General features: G+C 33.9%; 1 pseudogene; it reads right to left on the reverse strand.

Annotated features, from left to right (window-relative positions):
* Positions 1-5732: 5732 nt before the first annotated feature.
* The window catches only part of LOC149230867 (uncharacterized), a 127682-nt pseudogene continuing 119894 nt past the window's right edge, over positions 5733-13520 (reverse strand).

Raw genomic sequence — 13520 nt, forward strand, 5'->3', positions numbered from 1 at the left:
GCATGGTGAAATTTTCGCCCAATTAGAGCATTTTTTAGGCTAATTTGTAGGATCATGCCAGAAATGGGGCAATTTGTGGAGCGAATATTGGGAGAGCTAGGAGAAGTCATAAATTCTTCAGTTTTCCACCAAATTGGATGCAAAAAGAGGCGAGATACCCATTCTTTAGTATTCTGGACTGATTAAAGTAGTTTTTAGAAGCATTTGAACATTGTAAACACATGTTTTTACACTTTTTAGCATAATAGAGAGGCCCAAGCCAATGGAAGTTGGACCAAGGAGATGTAGCCAAGGAGTGGCGAACTCCTTTATCATGTGATTGTTGTAATGTGTTTTTTATGATGTTTTTTACATGTTTATGCTTCTGTTTAGTCTCTTATTTATGTTAAATTGCTCATAAAATTAACATAAAAACTATTCATTTCACCTACAAAAAATTATGAATCCTTAAGCACAATGAAAGCATTTTGCTTATAATCTGAGGAGGATCTTAGCACTGCAATCTAATATTCTAAATCAGATCACCAACCCTATTATCATGTTAAAGGGCATAATAAAAACTTGAATAAGTATCAAGAGGGAAGAAGATGACATACCTGATGTTGGCTAGTGCTAATCACAACCTTCTGATGATCTTCTTTACTTAAAAAGGTCATGGCAGTGACCTAGGTTGGAGTGAATAAACCTATACTATCACGTGGAGGATTTGAAAAGGGCCAAAACAATTGTCACAAGCTAGATTATAATAATCAATTTTCCACATTAAATTCCAAGAGATGGCATGGAGTTCTACTGATTTTTTTTGTAAAGAAAGGGCATCTACAAATGATCTAAAGTAAAAATAGCATACCGCTTTTGCAGCCCACAATTTTCTACCTTTTTCTAAATCCCATAGGTTGGGATCGACATATTTTCTAATTTCATGGGTATTGAAGACAAAGAACATACCATATAGAGAAAAAAATAGATAGAGAACCTTATCCAAAAATAAACATGGGAATACTTGAATTATTATGCATTTAAGTGATAATGTTTTCCTTTGAGCAAATAAATACCTTGTAACAGTGAACAAACAATACAAAACTTACCCACCAAAGGCAACATATTTCTCAGTGCCATCAAATTGGCAACATAATATAGTTCTAGGACCAAATATTTTCTAGCCAGTTGGAGAAATCAAGTGGCATGGAAGTCATATCTACATCAGTTTTGAAGGATCTAATAATAGCATTCCCTTTCTTAGTGCATTCAAGGGATTTGTTTGACCTACATGTTAGGATGGAATACAAAGAATTATAATGAGACCACACCTCATAAAAATGTGAGTCTATACATCAAAAAACTTAGAGCTTAATAACGTTAGACCATGACCTCAATGTCTCTGCAGAAAATATCAAGCTGAGCAAAATAAAGAGAAAAAAATTTGGAATTTGACTATAAAGTTTGTGAGAAAATTTTATATTGAAAACAATGAATCTATAATGTCAAAGAAAAAAATCAAACAAGTGCATTTCAAAGAAATAATGATATGTTCTTTAGGCAGAAGTTCATATCTAGGTAGTTATATACCATATTCAATCCATATTGATGGACTCTCAATTTTCAGGACTTCCAACTACTATAGGATATAGAGTTATTCATTCATGATTTAAATATCAGAAGCTAAAGAGCCAATGACATTCAATTTGGAATTTTAGAGCAGTTTCACAATAATGTAAAATTTGCAAAACAAGTCCATGTGCAAGAGATTTCTTTGACCATTGCCAACATGTAATAAAAATCCCATAAGAAAATATCCAAAGGTTGGCGCATATTCCCTTAATCATAGCAGCAATACCCCAATATAATTTTTTTTTTGTATCAGAAGAATATCCTTACATAACTAAACAAAAAAAATATTTCAAGCCTTGAGAAAGCTAAGTTAAGGAAAATTAATTTGGACCTGCCTTTTCTAAACACATGCAACCCAATGAGAGGATAATTATCAGGCCTATGACCATTCACTGATTGTGAGGTGTCCGTGGAACCAACTTCACAGATACCACAAACTGATCCATTTCTTGGGTCAAGTATCTCTAACTGCATTCAATGGAAAATGTTAGTAATTAAGACTTTCAGGAAGCATATGTTTACCAGCAGATGTATAAAGTTAGAAACTACACTTCTAATTTAGACCTAACACCTATGTCTTAGAAAAATATAATAAGCCAACCAAAGAACAATGACATCACAGTATTGTGGGATTGATCAGTTGTGTCATGGAACTTACAATTATGTTCTTTCTTGCAACTCCAAGCCTCTGCACACCAATGTCTAACAAGTAAGAAAAATACAGGAAGAAGTTGATAGCATTTATAAATTCTCATTATGGATGACAACAAGATATGTATTACATATAAATGGATGTTCTAGATTCGCTCCATTTAGCCATCATGAATTTTCTTCTTGAAGTTACTCTTTACATTACTCACACAAACCATAGGCCCTAATAGGGAGGCATTAACCACTAAAAGAGAAGTTAGAAATAAATATGGGGAACATAGAGGTTGCAGTGGATATAACACATATCAGTATCTGATTTCAAAAACTTCTACAATTGTTTGTAATGTAACATTTATTGGAGCCCTTAGTGTGGCTCTATTATGGTTCATGTGAATCCCTATATTATGAGTTATGTGTCAGCCTAAGTCAATTTGTGAATTATAGTTGGACCCAGATTTTATGAGTGTAGGTGTATAAATATACATCCATTGGAGCTCATTTGTAAATACTAAATAACAACATTAACATATTTGTATTATCATCTTATCATAACTTAGGTGCATTCAACAATTGTGAAAATATTGGTGTTCATGACATTTATTGGCTGACTGAAAGATTGCAATAGCATCGTGTTCTTGTTCACATGTTGCACTTATAAACCACAAAAAATCCAAATCAAACCAACATGTCTTAATATACTAGTGATTGATCAATATCTCAACTTTCAAGGCAATATAACATTGTGCTTATAATATGTCAAGGTCGCGGTAACCTTGAATGTAAAAAGTTTTGTTAAGGTCACATTAGTAACGTTAGGGATGTCATAAATTCTTACAATAATATATTTGCAAATACTATAAGAATACACACATTCAACATAAATTGAAGAGTGGAGATAATTAATATAAGTTTATTAATGTCCAACAAGTGACCATAAAAAGGTCAACGAGACAGTTAAGTACATCTATGTCAATAACTAGTGGGAGTGCAAGGGTCACTCCTCTAAAACAAGATGAAAGCAGATCTAATATAACATTCAAGGTCTAACAACTAAACATAAAATTGTAAAGCTAGTACAAAAATCAACTCTCTCTTGGCAGTCCACAACCCTAGTGCCAAGAAAATAATGTCACACATAGGAAACAAGGAAAATTTTCTTGAAGTTTAAAAACATTGGCGAATCTCACTAATCCCTAATATGCAAACTATAAAATATTTATTGAGATATTTCTAAAATTATTCAAATTTCTAATGATTTTATATATAGCCTCTATATAATGTTGGTGATTTTTAAGGTAAAATAATTTTATATTCTAAAATTTGGGCGAATCATCTTTTATAAAAATTGGAAATTGGCGAATATTTTTTGTGGAAACATCATGGAAAATTAGCCCATTAGGAAAATATTAGCCCCTAAAATTTTCCATGATAGGAAAAGCGAGGAGAGTACCACAACAAATTTAAGTGTTGTGGTTGTCTCCTGAACACGTTTAAACCATATATTATTGTTTCAACAAGCATACATCAGGCTTAGACCAAGGTTTCATATCCATGAACACAACTACACATACCAACCCTCCAGAAATCATCAATTCTAAAAAGTCATATACATTATTAATAGTTCCTTAGATTGTTGTGTTGGCTTAATGACCTAACCCTGACCTTTTCTTTTACATATATTGGTTGCATGCCACGTCATTAAGATAATATGATTACTTAAGAAGTACATGTAATAAAGCTTAATGTTGGAGCTCATTGTTTGTTCCTCAATTATGTTAGGGCAAGCTGTAAACTATCGTGTGGATTGCAAGGATTGAGCCTAGGAAATGGATTATGTTAGGCGTGTTAATGATTTCTTACAATATGGTTGAAAAATAATTGTATTGAACAAGCATTGACAACTAGTTAGTTCATATTTTGTTGAAAGGAAGATCCTCACAACCATATCTCCAGCACTCAAGATTATATGCAAAATTTCCTAACCATCGCACTATCATATTTCATGTTATTAAATAAAATCCATGTTGATTATGTGTTTTTCCGTTCTAAGTGTATTATTATTGTTAATGTCAATGGCATTATATTGTCCCAGGAAGCATGCATCGAACAAAACTTCATTAAATATCATAAAATAGCTTTTTAGTTGCAATATGGGATACATGAACACACAATGTCTATGAAAAATTGCAAGGATGTTGTACCTCATAAACTCTTTGAATCGTATTTCATTGGGTGTGATCAATTACTATCTCTAGATAAGCTTTTTTTACTCTTAATGAGGTGTCCAATGGTAAATCTCTAAACCCAAATGGATTCTCACGTGAGTTTTACAAAGGCCACATGGGATTTTGTTGGGCCTAACCTATTGCTAAGAGGATCTTAAGATGAGATCTCTAGGATGCCTTGTAACTAGGGGAATATAAAATCCATTACTCAAAATAACAATTTGGAACTTATGAGTAGTTGGTGCCCTATAACCTTGTTAAAAGTGTCGTACAATTTTTTTGTAAAAGTTCCTTGGTCTTTAATTCAAACATCTCCTACCAAAAACTATTTAGCTACAACACACTACATTTATCAAAAACTTATATACTGTAGATACTACTTCCACTATTTGGGAGATACATAATGGGCTCAATATTATTACTATTCCAATGATTTATGTGGTGCATACAATTGTGATTTTCATTCACCAAAGATGGAATAAGCATACACTGGGCCAAACATTGAAATTAACCTCAAGTAAGATAGCATTATTTGGAAACTGAACTCGTTTTTAGTTGTACAAAGAAGCTAGGTGCATTGGAAGAATGAGGAGAATCAACTATATAAGGTTTATAAATAAATGAAATTTAGATCCATAATCTAAAAAATAAAAATTCCAAAAAAATGGACAACCACCATTATATGCATAAATTAAATAGGAACAATTAATTTACCTACAAGTGATAGGATATTTTGAACTTAGTAGACGGTTCTCCAAAAGAACCCTTTGCGTTCCAGGCGAGCTTAGCGACCGAGTCCATATAAGACTTCTCATCGGAAAAAACCCTCAACTGAAACCTTGATAGGCCGAAAACCGTGAATTCAAAAATTTAAAAGGAATTCAAGTGGACAACCCTAATAGACAGACCCAAAATAAACCCTTGTAGACTAGCCCACAATAAATCCTTCCCAGATGCCTACAATCAATTCAACATGTTTCTACACAAAATCCGACCATTGACATCTTTTGTTCGAGCTTTGTCGTCTCCTTCGGATCTTAGACTTGCACTCATCTTCAATGACTATCACAGGCATTGGATATGAGAGAATTACTATTAGGATATGGGAGGCGGATCCCAAATGATGAGAGGAGATTTAGGATCCCCAAAGAGGCAAGGGTTTTGCTTTGTTAAATGGATCAGACTCAAGAGTAATCCATCCTTTTACCTAGAGGGAAAAAGGATGGGGTCTACTGACAGGGAGGGTCAGGGAGGGTCAGGCCTACTCGAATCCAACATCAAAGATTTCATGCGCCCAGGATTGTCGAAAACATGGGGCATAGTCTTGTGGCCTGCCTGAAAGGAATTAATATCCAGATTAAGCAAGGAAAGAAAGCACTCAGTTTTTCACTTTCACATCTGAGGTGATATCTTCAAGTCGACAGACTCGACATTTCCTCTTCTGCAAATACAAATTTCACACAAAACCCTTGCAGAATAAACAAAAAATCCTACAAGCTAGACTGTGCATTGAACAGTTTTAGGCGCGAACAAATTGAGAAAATCTTTGATTCAAAATGAAAAGTCTAATATAAAATTATAATTTTGTCTTAAATAACTGTTTCAAAAACCCCAAAACCCCTTTCGTGTACAATTGCAACTCCAATGTGGTCTCCAACACTCCCTTCAAACTCCAATGTGGTCTCCAACGCTCCCCTCAAAGCCTCCTGCAATCCCATTACTATTGCAGCTTTGTCCATCTGCATAACATTGATTAGAAGCTTGATGTTGAATCTCCTAATACTCAGAACCTCCTTAGATGGACGCGGGTGCCTCCAGAAGACCTCCACCTATTTAGAAACTAGCGATCTATTTGTTACATCCCTCTGTTCTTTGAAAACATGATAGAAATCCTTTTTTGTCAAAAACTTCAAAATCTGAGCAACCAGTCCTATGGCTGCTTCTTACCCCATTTCTCTATTATTAAATGCTTCACGACCTAAAAAGTATAAAAAAAAAAATTAGTTGATCGTATGGAAATTAATTTTGTATCAACTTTTTAAACTATGCTATGAATTGAATACAATACTCTACATTCGCTGCAATGGCTATGACTTCATGCAATTCAACGTAGTATGTGTTATATTATGGGGGTGCAATGAAGGGGTTATGTGTTATGTTATGGGGTGCAATGGAGGGTCCTTGATTTGGAAATTTTTTGTCAAGGGTTTTACAGAGGTATATGATGGTGGTCGAATTCACTCATGGTTTTGGGTATGATGGTTTTTTCATGGTATTTTATAGATTCAGTCAAGGGAATTATGGTTCATTTAATCTAGGGTTAAAGGATTGAAAGTTTATAAATGTTTCAACATGCATATAAAGTATTGTAACATTGAAAAGAATATAATGAAAAATCATTCTATATTTTCCAAAAATCAAATAAAACAAAAAAACAAAAAAAAACATTTATATATATTTTATGTTCACACTATTGTATATTTTTCTTTTTTTTTTTAAATTTGTTTTCATAAAAAATTTGTATAGGATTAAAGCCTTCACACACAGATTCCAAGAATTCTCACTGCATGTGTTCCCTGATCCTCATCTTCCCATGCATATATCATCTTTATGAATATATTCAATTCATATTTGCTTTGATCCTACAAGCTGGTCATTCTTCGGCAATTATGTTTACTTCGAGAGAGAAGATCGAGGGCTTCTCCTGCCTTGCTCACAAGCTTCATCATCGTCGCAACATAGTGGCCTCCAGTAACACTCCTCTCCAGGAAAAACATGGAGAAATAGACGAAAAACTCCACCAGTACTATCGATGCTCTATTGGCCGTTGTCGTCTAATGAATGACTAGTCATCGGTGTTGATAGCCAAGATTTGCAAACCATTTGTCGATATTTCTCTGTAGTGAAGAACATCTTTAAGATTTTATTGTTTCTTGTACCAAATCATTGTTTTGCTGAATTACTTGGCCAGTACTCGTAGTAGATAATAATTATTTGCACCAAAAATTAGTCAATGATTTGTCCATCATTTTCTCCTCCTCAATGATTCACAACAAAGATCCACCAAATTTAAATCTAGCTGCACTAGATCTGCCCCTAGATAACCATGTTTCGGTTGAAAGGAGTTTCGATTGGCTGAGAATTTGAAAGGTTCAAGGTTTTAAATTGTTGATGTTACCATAGTTTTTGGAGATTTTTTGTTGCCAATAATGAGGCCAACATTATAAGAATTAAAAAAATAAAGGTCATTTTTCATAAAATTGCATAAGGGGTTTAAGGTGCTTTGTACTTGCATTTTCAAATTAATTACAAGAATATTTGTTGTAAAGTGACCTTCCTAACATTGGGAGGTCAAAATTCAAGTCATTTTCATCATTTTCATCATTATAAAATTTACTTGAGGGTGCATGATCAAAAGTATGGGACACTTTAAGGTGACATAAATCAAGTGAAATTGGGATAAAAAGACCTAAGTACAAGCAAGTGTGAAAAACATGGGTAAAGAAGAAAATCATCTACAAAATAAATCTCAAGAAATCAAGGATTTGCAAGAGCACAACCATGAATTGCAATGTCAACTTAAAGTACTTGAGTGGAATTTACATAATAAACAAATCATAATTAATCAAATGGTTAAAACACCACGTTTAGAAAATAAACTTCAAAGTGATATGGGCATGAAGGATCAATTGATTAATGCACTTCAAATAAAATTAAGAGAAAAGCAAGATCAACTTAATCATATGATTTCTGTAAAATCTACATCTAAGATAGATGTAATTTTGACACAAAATATCTCATCCAAACAATGAATTAAATGTATCATACAAATGAACTTATCCAATGAGCTGATGAAACTTGGGACATAATGGAGCTACTAAGAAAAAATGATGCAACATGTGATACAGAAGATCTTATTGAAAAGTTTGAAGCAACATGTGATGTATGGATGAAATAATGACGAAATTTTATGTAGCTTGTGATAACAAAGACATAATTTAGATGGTCGATGTATCTTGTAATACAAAAGACCTAATGGAGATGAAATATTCTAATCAATCCATAACAGAAATAGTAATTGTAGATGAATCATAAGGATTGAATGATGATAGCAATAAATGTGAAGATGTCAAAGAACAACATCAAGAAATTTCCAAGATAGTTTTCGGACCTTGGGAATAAATATCATTCAAAAAAAATCGACATGGATTGAGACACACCAAAGAAAACATCTTTCATATTCAAAATTACTCCAAACTAATTCAGTTTGTGAGTGCATGAATTCTTGAAGAAGTTAAGAGTATTGATTGAAAGTGCTAACATTGTCAAAGATATGGTCACGTGGAGTGTCATTGTTATGATCACCATCCTTGTATTCATTGTGGGAAGAAAAACAAGGAAACTTTTAAGGATGGAAATTTATCTTAAAGTTTAGAAACCTTGGCGAATCCCACTAGTCCACAATATGAAATCTGTAAAATGTTTGGAGATATTTTTGTAAAAATATTCAAATTTCTAATAAGTTTATATAGTCCCCATATAATTTTTTGGCGATTTTTAGGGTAAAATAATTTCATACAATAAAATTTGGGCAAATCATTTTTAGGAAAAAAAAAAAGAAAATTAGCAAATCTTTTTTTTGGAAAAAGTATAGAAAATTAGCCCACCTGCGAATATTAACCCCTAAAATTTTCCCTAAAGAAAAATCACCTATCTGAAAGGTGTCGAAAGCATAAGAAATCTAGGAAAATAATTGAATTTGAATGGATAAATTTATGGAAATGGAAGCAAGTGAAGAAACTACATCACAGTTATCACCTAGTCAAAATAAAAGTAAAGACATATAAAATGAAAAGTCAAATATGGTAATATCCACACCAAAAGTGGGAGAACACAAGCTTAACCATCCTACACCTTTATGGGGGAGGGGGGGTAAAATGATGAAATGAAAATTGTTAGTGGTAAACCAGAAACCGCCACATTATTCAAATCAAGCAGATTGGTTAGTGCTCATATAGAAGCTACCACATTATTCAAAATATATTGGTTAGTAGTCATCTAGAAACCACTACATTATTCAAAGTAGACTGGTTAGTGGTAAACCATAAACCACTAGTTTCCATGTAAGATGGTTAGTGGTCAATCAAAATGACCACCACCTAGAAAATTTAAAGCCCTAGCCTGGATCTTTTCCAGAATGAACTATTAAAAAATTTCTCACCTTGCACTTCAAAGGGGGGAATTAGATATCAGGCTTCAAGTTTTGAATCCTTATCAGTCAAATTTCAAATAGCATTTAGTCAGAAATTGGGAATTCCAACATAGAAACTAGTGAGCCTTCAACAAAAAATATACAATCATTTCAATTATTCAATGGAAATGTTCATAAATAGGAAATATTCACTTCCAAATATTCAGATATCGACATTTTTTCAAAAAAGACTTCATCGGAAATTAGTAGAGTAGTTATAGATTGAAGATGACAAAAGTTATTGATAAAATTATTCAGACTTGTGATTGAGGGGGGAAATGTTAGAATGTGAGTCCCTAGACAATCACAAAGTCTAAGGCCATATAGTCATGAGTTGTAATTATTATATTGATGAGGTGTTGTCATTAATGTATTATAAATTCAAATCATGAGATCAATACAAGTGTGATAGAATGGAATTAAAACCTTCTACACCAATTTGATTGTCTTATATCATTCATGTTAATTCTTAACATTATGTGAAATAAAGTGATAGCAAGGTTGATTATCATCTTTGGATGGTTTTCTATACAAGTTGGATAAGCCATGTGTCCTAAAAGAGAAAAATCATAACTTATCAAAGTATCTTATACATTCAAGGTTTCAATTCATTTTGGTGTTTGGAAAACATTGGTCATATTATATAGTATATGTGTATTGGTGTAGAATGCAAGAAGATGTAGCTTAGTTTATTATAGCCTACATACTTTATGGTCCTAGTAGACCCATTGATAAGAATTAAGGTTTGTGCCATTTCTTTGATTTACCTATTAAACCATGGGAGATTGTCTTAATGAATTTCAATGGCATTTTTCCAAGAAATAGGAGGGCACGTGACTATCTATTTATGGTAATGGACAAGTTTAGTAATATGTGTACTCTCATGCCTTATAAAATTAGCATCCAAGGAAAAATTAGTAGAAACCGTATACTTTTAAAAGGCATGAGTTCATTTTGGGACTCCAATGAGCATCATCTTAGATAGAGATCGCAGAGTGCCTTTTGGACTACACTTTGAGAGAAGGTGAACACCCTATTGAAGAGATCCATAGTTTTCCATCAACATACAACCTGGAAAAATAAGCAGTGAACATGATATTGGTTCAAGTTTTGAGGGGTTACAATCAAAATCATCCAAGTGCCTTTATTAAAAAATTGATTTATGTTCAACCCTCTTATAATAAAGCAATTCACACTTCCACCAATAAGTCACATTTTGAAACTTTCCTTACATATTTTACACCTTCACTCTTATATGTTTATATGGACATGGAGAAGTGACATAAGATACCATGGGAGTGTAAAATACCCAACCCCCTAATGCCATATTAGGTTTGTGGGGAATAACTGGACCCGACATTCAAGGTACATTATGAAGATGGGATTAAAAAAAAAATCTTCTTTTTTCCATCACCTCAAATAACAATTTCAATATCACCATCGTATTTTTCTTATTGAGAGCATTGCAAAGAAAAACATTGTCCAAATTTGAGCTACCAACACAAAGTTATGCCCCCTTAAATTATTTCTCAATTTTAAGGCCACATGATCATCGATATTTCCAGATGGAAACTCTTGGCCATGTGGCACCCATGCACTAAACCACCTCTCTGGGCCTTGTGTCATATCAAGCCTCACCATATTAGAAAATTTTAGAATTCACAAGAATAAAAGTCATCAAGGTTATGATAGTTTATATGGATAATATGGCCCTTTTTTGGTATAGTCAACATGGTCAATAGGTGGATAGACTAGTAGCTTGAACCATCGATATGTCAATATCTCATATAGTTGATATATGGGTTCATCAGTTGTCTGATATGACATTGACCATATATGTTTTGGGTTCTTAACTCTCTAAGATCAATACAGTAATAGAATTGGTATGGTGTGGACCTCTCGATATGCTAGTGGCCCAAATCAATGATATAACTAATATAACTATGGTATCAACATGGAATATTAGGGACTCGACAAAAGCATTATAAAGGGAAAACCCCACAAAATATTGATGGGATGATAGGCCTATGGTCCACCTAAGTTTCCAACTCATCTCTTTGAGAACCAATCTCAATGCCCCACATGGTGTTAGGTTTCATGACTGACATGTGGCCACTTGGCATGTGACATGTGCTTATGTGTCCACTATCACATAACTGGTTGTTATTTCATCATGGCATCCTCTCTCTGGAGCTCTATTGTGATGTACAACAACCCCCCATTTCCATAGAACCTTTACACAAAATTTTTAATACAAAATGGGTCCCTTTTTAACTAAACTTAGTTAGATTTGTAAGTTCATAAATAAAACTGGTATTGACCTCATTACAAGAAAAATCTTTACCAAAAGGCCCAATGCAAATAATTCATTTTAGAAAGCCTTGCGATAAAAAACAAAGTGTTCCTTCGAAATATTAAGAATAATTCTACATTGTGATAAAGCGATCGAAGATCGCATATCGCAATGATAAAGGGACACTCACAAACAAAGACTCATCAAATCCTCCGATCCGATGAAAGGAAATCACAATCGGCAATCAGCAATCACAATGATAAAGGGACATACGTAAAGACCTCATAAAATCTTCCGATGCGATAAAGGAAATCGTAATCAGCAATCAGTGATATAAAATGACAAAGGGAGAAAAGCACAAGCCAAACCCCGATTGCAATCAATCAATTTGGCGCACGTCTCAATAGAAAAAAAGCATACGCTAAAATGATTTGCATGCATAATACTCTGCTCCATTATAATATTACTTTTCGGCAATCGGAGATATTCGTTGCAAGTGCTAAAGCCTTTCCCTTTGACACTCCCGATTGTGATTTGTGATTTATCGCTGGTTTCTGTTCGAACTACCAATCGTGGTGAATTAATACCATAAATACCCATCTCATCGATCGTATACCGAATGATTATTTCAAGTGTGTCTATTCATTTTCATATTGGATTGTAGTAGCAATATCTCTGTGTTACTGTTTTTAATTGTCTGTGCAGAGTCCCTCCGAACCCATAAATCTAGAGAAAATGGGGAAGAAATCAAAGAAACCCACAGCAACTCCTGCAGCCAAAGAACCAGGACTGAGCAAGAAATGATTAATAGCATATACAACATGTCTCGATCTAGGAAATACCAGCGAGGAAAGCATTTATAATCTGATAGAAGCAGAGGAGCCCAAAGAATTAGAAGAGGAAGCCACTGCCGATTCAACCAACAAGTCAAAGGGAACTCTAAAAGAATTGGCTTGTTCTTATCTTCACAGGATAGCAGCACGGGCCAAAATTTTTCCATACACTGATGTAGTAAGATGGGTGGTTGAGAGAATCCCAACTTCGAATAGAACATTTTCCACGGCAGATGGAAGGATATTCGACTCATTCAAGCCTGAAGATCTCAAGAAAATGTACCATCTACCTCCGCTCGAGAAGGGATACAACAAGACATTCCTAGAAGCATTTGCAAAGGAAAACGACTTGGAGTCATACCCGATCAAGAAATGGAGGCATTTCCTGAAGAAACACAAGCACGAGTCATCAAGTAAGTACTCTGTCGACTCATTAGCTTCCCCTTATTGCTATGTTGGAGCTATCATGTGTGGACTGTGGGGACAACATGATTCTGCCAAATTCACTATAGAGATGGTCCCCTTAATGGAATTCGCGATGAATGGTTATGTTATGGATTGGGAAAATATTTTGTCTGATAGACTAGCCACTGAAATATTAGAATACAGAAGGAATGCATATACAACTTCCCGGATCATTCCCCCTTTCTATTACA

Source organism: Pinus tabuliformis, chromosome J (assembly GCF_031772625.1).
Source record: "Pinus tabuliformis cultivar Carrire ecotype Pingquan chromosome J, CPIR1, whole genome shotgun sequence".
Taxonomy (NCBI): Eukaryota; Viridiplantae; Streptophyta; class Pinopsida; order Pinales; family Pinaceae; genus Pinus; species Pinus tabuliformis.